The sequence below is a fragment of the Egretta garzetta genome, unplaced genomic scaffold (genome assembly GCF_000687185.1).
Source record: "Egretta garzetta isolate BGI_Z169 unplaced genomic scaffold, ASM68718v1 scaffold271, whole genome shotgun sequence".
NCBI classification, from domain to species: domain Eukaryota; kingdom Metazoa; phylum Chordata; class Aves; order Pelecaniformes; family Ardeidae; genus Egretta; species Egretta garzetta.
This window is the reverse complement of record NW_009258669.1, coordinates 2,655,615-2,665,302: the sequence shown is the minus strand read 5'-3', so window position 1 is coordinate 2,665,302 and position 9,688 is coordinate 2,655,615. Positions and strand designations below refer to the sequence as shown.

General features: G+C 38.1%; 1 long non-coding RNA gene across 1 annotated transcript in view; it reads left to right on the top strand.

Annotated features, from left to right (window-relative positions):
- The first annotated feature begins 8,559 nt into the window (after nucleotides 1-8,559).
- The window catches only part of LOC118451650, a 27,325-nt gene continuing 26,196 nt past the window's right edge, over nucleotides 8,560-9,688 (top strand). Inside the window, exon 1 of the long non-coding RNA XR_004841155.1 lies at nucleotides 8,560-8,572. This is a non-coding gene — a long non-coding RNA (uncharacterized LOC118451650). The remainder of the gene's footprint in view (nucleotides 8,573-9,688) is intronic.

Here is a 9,688-nt window from a genome sequence, read left to right as displayed (position 1 = left end):
AGTCCTACTTGTTGTTCTGCTTCCCCCTCTCAGAATCCGGAACTCCACCATCTCGTGGTCACTGCAGCCAAGCCTGCCCCCTACCTTCACATCCTCAACCAATTCTTCTTTATTTGCCAGCACAAGATCTAGTAGCGCTCCATTTCTTGTTGGCTCCTCCACCACCTGGGTCAGAAAGTTATCATCGATGTTCTTCAGGAACCTCCTGGACTGTGCTCACCTTGCCGTGTGGTCCTTCCAGTTGATATCAGGATAGTTGAAGTCTCCCATGAGAACCAGGGCCTGCGATTGTGAGGCTACATTTAGCTGTCTATAGAAGGCCTCATCCACTTCCTCGTCCTGATTGGGTGGCCTATAGTAAACGCCCACCACAGTGTCACCCATGCTGGCCTGCCCCTTAATTTTTACCCACAAGCTTTCAACTTGTTCTTCATCCACTCCCAGGTAGAGTTCTATACATTCCAGTTGCTCTTTTACATAGTGACTCCACCGCCTCGCCTCGTAGGCCTGTCTTTCCTGAAAAGCACATAGCCATCGATGGCAGTGTTCCAATCATGCGTGTTGTCCCACCATGTCTGTGTAATCGCAATGAGATCATGGCCCCGCAACCACATACAGAACTCCAGCTCTTCCTGCTTGTTCCCCATGCTGCGCGCATTGGTATAAAGGCATTTCAGTGAGCCAGTTGAGCACCTAGCTTTAAGTATAGGGGGTGTCATGTACTGCATATGGCAGTGTTGGGGAGGTGTTGGGGAGGTGTTGAGGAGATCCTAAAGTCAGAGCTCCAAAATGCTATATACCTCCTATCACTAGTCAGAACATATCCTGCATCTACATTCAGGATGTATGCCACCATTCTGAATAATTACAAGAAAAAGAGTGACTACAGGCTTCAATCTCAATCACAGAAAAATTAGTCTATTCAAAATACAAACAAATGAGCCTGGTATACAGTATTTTCAGTGATGGGAAGCCATGTTTACTAGTCAAACTCTAAAACATAAGTGCCTTTTTTTCCTGCCACCTGATTGTCACAATTTCACAACCACTTGTGTCTGCAGGTGCTAGAAATACATCTGTAAGTATATGATTGTAAGGTTTACATTTCCTCTGAAAATGATGTGTGCAAGTAATTTCTAATAATACTAAACCTGTGTCATCCCTTTGTGCAAAGATATCATCACATTATAGAATCCAGAGAAAATCCAGTTATGCTGAAACAGAAAAGGGAATGTAGGATGACAACTTCCTTAACCCATAGTATTAAGACTTATACAGTTCTTCAGACCAGAAGCTATTCCTGCATCTTAAGTAGCTACACTATTAGAAGTATTGAGGTGCCTTGAGCTAATTCTCAAAGCCAATGCCATATTTGCATCACAGATCACTTTTCATGTCTAGTCTGTACCAGCGCCAACTTTTCCTTCCTTTGTTGTCTCCTTCAATGCCTCCTACTAAAAAAGAAATCTAGAGGCTCTGGAAACTTTTGCCACTCCTGCTCCAAATGGATGGGCTTAGCTCTTTTCCCTCCAGATATTTCCCATGTACCTGTTGTGTATACACTTTCCACTTACCTGGGGGCTGGCTTCCAATTCAAAGAGTGTTAGGGAATGGTGCTGCCATCATGGTACCGCCTCTGGTGCACCGACCACCCTTTTCTCTTCTTGTGTTTGTGTCCTTCCAGTGATCCTGTATCTTTGCATGCCAAAGGCTTCTGGGACAGCAAATATTTGGGGAACAAGAATAATAATACTGGAATATTTTGAAGGAAGGAGGATTTGGAGAATAATTTATTTTCAGTCTTGGCATTCATATAGTAAGAAAAATTGCTTAAAAAGTGGTACTGTTCAATTACTTATTTGATACAGGTAGGTTTTCTTATATATTAACATTTTGAGAAGTAAACAATATAATGTGCCTCATTTGAGTCTGGGCTGTTAGGATGACACTGCTAAGACTGTGACACATACACTATACAGAAAGGCTTACAATAAGTTTGAGGATACGATCCCTTTAGAAAATCTTAAGACATAACTGCAAAGATGAAAGCTCTTTGGAAAGAATTAGGAATAACATAGCTAAGACAGCACAGCATAAATTGAATATTGTAGGATAAGATGATTACATGAATTACCTGCACACTCTGGAATCAAATCAATGGACAGCAGTTTGACTGCCGTGTCACTGAACCACTAATAATTTGCTTAAGCATTAGGCTAAAGAAGTAGTAAAAATGTGTATTCCAGACCATATAATTGCTTCTCAGAAGTAATGTGATATACTCAATACAGTGATTCTTTAGGGTCTTAAATTATCAAGATTATATAATAATTTATGGGTCTGAACTGAAAAGATGCTCTGCAGTGGAGGTTCAAATTGTTCTCTTTATATGATTCAGGAAGCATGGAATATATTAAGTTTGTGATTAATTCTTGACATCACAGTTAGTAGACCTGTACTTAGTCCACTTACATGAAGTAGATAATACTTGTTCAATTCAAACTTCACACCATAAGTAATAAAAGGCACAGATGAGAAGCCCCCTGCAGTTATGTTTAAGAGAGGAGGGGGAGGAAAAGCTTATAAGTAGCCTCAAGGTAGATAAATCAATGGTGTTGAATAATGACTAATGAAACATATAGGCAACAGAAAGTGGGTAGCCTGCACAAGATGTTTTAACATTTTTGTGTTTCTCAGTCCTGTGAATTCCTTCTTTTGTCTTTTTCAATTTTTGGCCTCTCAAGGCACAATCTGATCTGCTGTAAACCATGATAATTTAAGGACCAAAGAGGACCTATTCCGTCTTGTTATTATTTTGTTTGATACTGTGGAGAAAGGCAGAACTTTCCTACATGAAAGGCGAGTATAAACAGCAAGAGACAGCACAGTTCCAGTCTTTTTTGGATAAATATAACTTGTGGGTAACAACCTGGGTAATAAACTATGAGAGTATGGATTTAACACCAATGTCAGTGAGAAAACTGGTGTTTCCTATATTTTGGCAGGAGAAGCAACAGTACTATTTAAAAAAAAGTTTTTGACATGGGAATAAATATAAATATTTTAAAAATCTATCTACAAAACAGTAGGAACCAAAATTAGTACATATATAGTTACATACTTCAAGTATATGAAAAATGTATTTAGAGAGAGTGGAACAGTTATGTAAGTAAAAAAGACTGTGTTTGATATGGGTTTTAAAATTTAAAACAAGTAAAAGAACTTGAGGTAATTTGAACTCTAAATTCTGTTTTTCTATGTTGTATAATTTAAAAACTGTACGTGTACATATGTACTTTTCTAATAAGATGTATTAATTTACTTCACTTTAAATACAGTTGTGTGTTCTTGTTTCCCAGTGTATATACATACATTTGGGCCCTATTGAATCCTATTAAAACCTATTAAAATACACTTTTGTTGAATACTGTATTTCAGCAAATTTCAAACAAAATTAATATGCCATCTCAGTAGCAATTGAAAAGAAGTTGTTGTATGGATAGAAGAGAGGATGTACAGCCATTTCATGATTTATCATCACCACAAGTAAGATCTGAAAATTTATTGCACTTTTTTTTGCCTTCTGGTGAAATCTTTAAATCCACATGAAAAATATGACTAAATAAAATAAAAGAGGTATTTAACTTTATGTACTGCAGTTTTAATTTAGGAAGTATGTCATGTTTTTTTCTCATCTGAAAACAAAATAAAAGAGAAATATGACTTTACCTATTTTATTTTAAAATTCACAAAACTAAGAAGTAGCAATGTTCTGTACTAAATATATGAAAAATTATTTTAAATTCCAGACAAAAGACAACTGGACATACACTTTAGCAATGTAGATGTACTTAACAATTTACAGGCAAACAGCTGATTAAGTTATCAGTAAATTATTTAACAAAACAAGTTAAGGAAATAAAAAGTTTGACAGCAAAAATAATATTTAAGACACTATCTACTATTAGCATACTAGTAGACTACAGCAGATAAAAAAATACTACATGCTTACAGGTAAACTGACAATGATCATCATACAGTAGGTATTTTTTAGAATGTGGATAGTTTGCATTAAGGAAATATATGGAAATAGCTTTCTGTTATATGCTACAAAGTACGGGAGGAACAGCCTCTGAAGAAACTCAGAAGGGATAGGATTAAAAGCAATACATTTGGCTGTGCTTAGTGGAATAAGAATATGCTAAGAAAGCCTTAGAAAGGACTAATGTAAGGAAGGCCAAAAAAGATAGAAGAATTCAGTGCAAATCTGAAAAAGTCACAAGAGAAGTTATTTCAGAACATATTGATCATACTAAAAAGAAATAAATTTAAATCATCTAGTCTAATTCCTGGCAAATAACCAATAATATGTAGAAAGTAAACCTAACCAAGAAAGTAAAACTCTGAGGAAGACACTGATCATCATGTCTCAAGTCTTCAATCAATGCAACATTCACTTTTTGGTTACTGGAAGCCAAATACTCTTCATTAAATTAAACTTTCTAATGGGCAATGACAAATCAGTAGAAAAACTGGAGCAATTCCAGGAGTATTTAGAATACCTTGAGGTACCGAAATATGCAATGATAAAGAAATTGATTTACAAAGTACTGGTATCAAAGGGTCTGGTCACTTTAGAGAAATTGTATAATGTAGCTGTTACTTTGAAAGCATATGACGTTGAATCTGGATTTTATGCAAATTTGGATGCTTTGTTGGTGGAGCAAGAACAGTTGGTAAATAAACCTAAGCATTTCTAAAAACCAAAATGAAGGGAAAAACCACAGATTTCAATTTCCATATAATCACCATTGCCAATTCCATACACAAATAGTCCTAATGGATAGTGAACTGGAAAAAAAGTTCAGTATGACATGACACAACTGCTTCGTATCTTAAGCTATATTTTTAAGAATAGGACTTTATTTCCTTAACAGCCCTGTAGATCACATATTGTTGTATTTTAGTGGCCAGAAGTATTTCACATTTAGTGAGAACCTCTGGCCTTGTTCACTGTGCAGCTGAAGATCATTTCTTAAATTATCAATGGTTTCAGCCATCTCTCTCCACTTTCAGTGTTACCAGACTTCATAGGGGTGACCTGTGAGTCACTGCAGTCCTTGTTTTCACCCCAATTATTCTCAAGAATAAGATTAGAAAATCTGTCATTTCCTATGCAAACCCTGAGGCATAAGTATAGGTTATGACATAATACAAATTTATCTTTCAGTTATTATCGGTACATTTGGTCCAGAATTTGGAAAATACCAAATCTGACTGAATTTTTTTTTCAAATATTCAGTTTGTTCAGAACATTCTTTCAGAGTATATAAAAACTAATTATTTTTACAGGCCAGTTCTTCTTCTACCAGTGAGTTAAGTTTCGGGAGAGGTCCAAGAAATAGAGTTTGAAACATTTTCATTTTCATTTTTCATACTGTTGAAAGAAATACGGATTTTAGTTCATTTATGCAAAACAATACAAGTAAACACCAAATAATTTCAGTTTCTTAGATTTTTTTAATATTTTTAGCTGAATAGGTGAAGGTCTTTTAAAATTAAGACCATTTGTACAGAGATTTTTTATGAATATGTCTGTGTACCTTAGTGATCTCCAATGTAACAGCTCCAGCTGTAAAGTTTTGTGTTGTCTTTCAAGATACTTGTATAATTCAGATGCTTAGAATTTTCATGTTTAAACAGTTCTACATATTTTAAAACAAGAACACCCTTTTACCCTTTGCAGTACAGTGAATGATTAGAATGGTCAAAGCCCAGCTGTGACAGATGCACTCCTCCTGTTTGAAGTAACTGAGCTTTGGTCCAAGCAGATGCTCAGCAAGTAAGCCTAATTTAAGTTAATCTTATTGTGTGAGGCTATCAATGAGAACTCAGCACCAACCCCCCAAAAAAACAGTCTGGCTGTGGTCTGGGCTGATTCACAGCCAAAATTGCATTAACACAGCAGAAAATCTGACTACAAATCAAACACTTCATGCTATAAATGTATACAGCCATCAGGGCCTTTTGAGCTCTCCCTCTGTGGCAGGTGGCTGACAGCAGTGATCTCCTCTTGAATAGGGATACCTGTCTGGGTTACACCTTGAGGTTGAGAGACCCCTTGCCTGACACAAGGCATCAATGGGTTTTTAAGTGACATTTCTTGCATGCAGCTAACATTTAACATGTAGTAAGCTTACGTCATAATCTTGGTATCCCATGCTATCTTTAAATGTAGTAAACAGTAGAGTATTGACCACTGATCCATCTGTATTTATTAAATATTTTACATACCTAAATTTGTTGATTAAAACTCAATAAAGCAGATACTAGGTCAGATCTGTCTGAGTGATCTGTGACTCTTCTGTGACACCAGCCCATATACCAAGACTTTTTTTTCCTTCTCTCCATTGTGATGATTCTAATAGCTTTTATAAACTCTCCTGAAACTCTATTTTTAACATTCATTATGATTCTTTAACAAGTCATATCAAAGCTATTGAAATATCCGTAAGCATAATGGTACTTTATTAGGAGGCAGGGACTGATTTTTAGTCCTATCATGTATTTGTACATTTCCCAGTACAATTAATGCTTTGTTTCTAACTGTTGTCCTTAAGGACTAATGCTTTAATACAGCTGTTAATAACAACAGTAACAATAATAATATGCAAATAATAGTAACACAGAAAGTTAATTGTTGCAAGCACTTTCATATAACTGTTCATAAATACCAAGCATTACTTTTTTTATTGTTCTATAAATATTCCTATAAGTAAAAGGATATATGCTGTCAATGGAAATTAATGCACGGCAAAGAACTATTTTTGTTGTTGTTGCTCTGAAGTACTAGTTTTTGAAACCATTTCTTCAGATATGTCTCTTTCGTGTGTGCTTATCAAAGGTGTTGACATAATATCACCCAGTAATCCACAGGCTTATCATCAAATTCTGCAAAAAACTCACTTCAGTGATGTGGCAACAGTTTGAAGGTCATAATAATCTCACAAGGTCAATTTCCTGAAGCATGGTTCAGAGCTTTTACTGCATGCAGGGGTGAACTTGGTGTTTTGCTGCAGTGTACTTCAGTCAGGAGCTAACTTGTGAATAATCAAGAAATACTTCACAAATACTTCTAAGCTCCACTTTTCTAATCCAAAGGTGTGATAGGGTGCAGCCATCCATGGTAATTCAACTTGGAATAAGTTATTATCAGATAGAAAACATGTTGGTAGGCTGAAAGGTGCTGAAGAACTTTAAAGTCTTCAAATGATTTATCGAATAGAATATGCACTTTTCTGCTTGTCTGTTTTCCCAAACGTGTCATTTATCTGTTGTAACAGAGACTTTTCTATCCAAGGCAAGTGAATAAATCGGCTGGGGGGGGGGGATGGGGGAAGGAACACCACCCTGGTCTAGCAACTCTATCCCTAATTTCTATCACTCCCTAGACATTTGTGACCAATTAAGTTTATACCCTCTCACCCAAACACCATGCATGCAGATCTCTCCACCATAATGTAACTTCTCCTTAGCCTTTACATTTGACCTTCTAGCCTGAAGGAATATAGGGTGATCTCCTGAACAAACAGTATAAATTAGCTAACTTAGAACAGAGAAGGGAGCAGTTAGGGATCAGTGAAAACGTTAGTAACAAACTCCTTTTGTGTTGAAGTTGAGAGCCTTCATTTGCACTTTAGAAGTTTCTTGTATTAGTTTTTACCTTAGGTTGTAGCTACACAAGGTTTTCTCTCTCTCTTCCCCCATCCCTTGCTCCCGCTCCTCCCCCTTCCCTCCGTCCCTGTCCTGTTTCCTATGGTTACTCACTAACACCTCAGTGTAACTCTCACAGAAGTGGTAAAGTTGTTGCTCTGACATATCGTAGTCACATAGAATAACTCCAAGACCATTCAGACTGGAAGAGACTTAAGGAGGTGTCTCTTCGCAACCTCTACTCACAAAATAGTCAGTTCTGAGCTTAGATCAGGTTGCTCACAGCTTCATTCAGCTGGGGCTTGAAATCCTTTACATATGAAGAGAAGCCACAGAGCCTCTCTACTGAACCTCTCCCACTGCTTAATCATCCTTATAATGATTTCCACCACCTCCTCCATATAAATTTGGGACCTCCTCTACTTCAGTTGACCCCTGTTTGTCCCATCCTCCTACCAGCACAGCTGTGAGGAGTTGCGCTCTGTCCCCTTTTCAGGATATCTGCTGCTCAGCAGGCAACATTATTCTTGACTAGTCTAGAGACATATGGCTCCTCAATAAGCAGCTGCTTTCGTGTTTGTACATAAGCACGAAAGAATGGTATGATAATACATCTGAGAGGAAATTGTGAAGAGAAGGATGGTCATTAAGAAAGCTTGTTTTACTACCTGTCTAGAAATGAAAACAAGTTCAACATTCTGAGCTCCATTCATATTTTCTTTTTAACAATAATAAGAATAATATTGGGAAGGGAACATAATAATAAGAATAATATTGGGAAGGGAACAACTTAAGAGAGTTTATCCTCTCTCTAAAGAGAATGTTTGTACAGCTGTGCAGATATAACAACCTAACTGATGTATCACTGAGGTTTACACTGACTGTGCTGGCATAGCATTTGTTACAGTCAGCAGGACTTTAAGTTTTAACTTTTAAGTTTAAAGCTGTAGGTGAACTTTATCTCTTTAGCCAAGTACAGTAGTCATGTCTGAGAACCTTCTTGCCTTCTGTGGGGTTTTTTTGAGCAGGTTTGAGTCACCATTTAAAAAAAAGCGCACAAAAGCATATGAATCATAGACAATAGTCAAGAGGAATGCTTGTTAGAATAGCTGGTTGACTTCTCTGTCAGGATATATTTCCCATTTTACTGAGGTTTTATCCTGTGTAATTTTAAAGGTCAGATTTTGATTAATAGTCACCCTTACCTGCGCATGTGTGGTCATTTGACCTTGGCTGGACACCAGGGGCCCACCAAAGCCACTCTATCACTTCCCTCTAACTGGACAGAAGAGAGAAAAGAAAATCAAAAGGCTCGCGGGTCGAGATAAGGACAGGGAGAGATCATTTTATCAGTTACCATCATGGGCAAAACAGACTCAACTTGGAAAAAAAGTTTCTTTATTATCAATCAAAATCAGAGAAGGAGAGGAGAAAAACTGCTAGATCTTAAAAACTTTCCCCCCACCCCTCCCTTCTTTCTGGGCTCAACTTCACCCCCAGTTTCTCTGCCTACTCCCCCCAGCGGTGCAGGGGGATGGGAATGGGGGTTGAGGTCAGTTCATCACACGTTGTCTCTGCTGCTCCTTCTTCCTTGGGAGAGGACTCTTCCCCTGCTCATGCGTGGGGTCCCTTTCACGGGAGACAGTCCTCCGCAAACTTCTCCAACGTGAGTCCTTCCCACGGGCTACAAGAACTGCTCCAACATGGATCCATAATTTCCACAGGGTGCAGTCCCTCAGGAGCAGACTGCTCCAGCATTGGGTCCCCCACAGGGTCACAAGTTCTGCCAACAAACCTGCTTCGGCGTGGGCTCCTCCTCCTATGGGTCTTGCCAGGAACCCGATTTGGTGCAGGCTTTCCATGGGGTCACAGCCTCCTCCCTTCGGGCACCCACCCTCTCCAGCGTGGGGTCCTCCACGGGCTACAGGTGGAGATCTGCTCCACTGAGCACCTCCATGGGCTGCAGGGGGTCAGC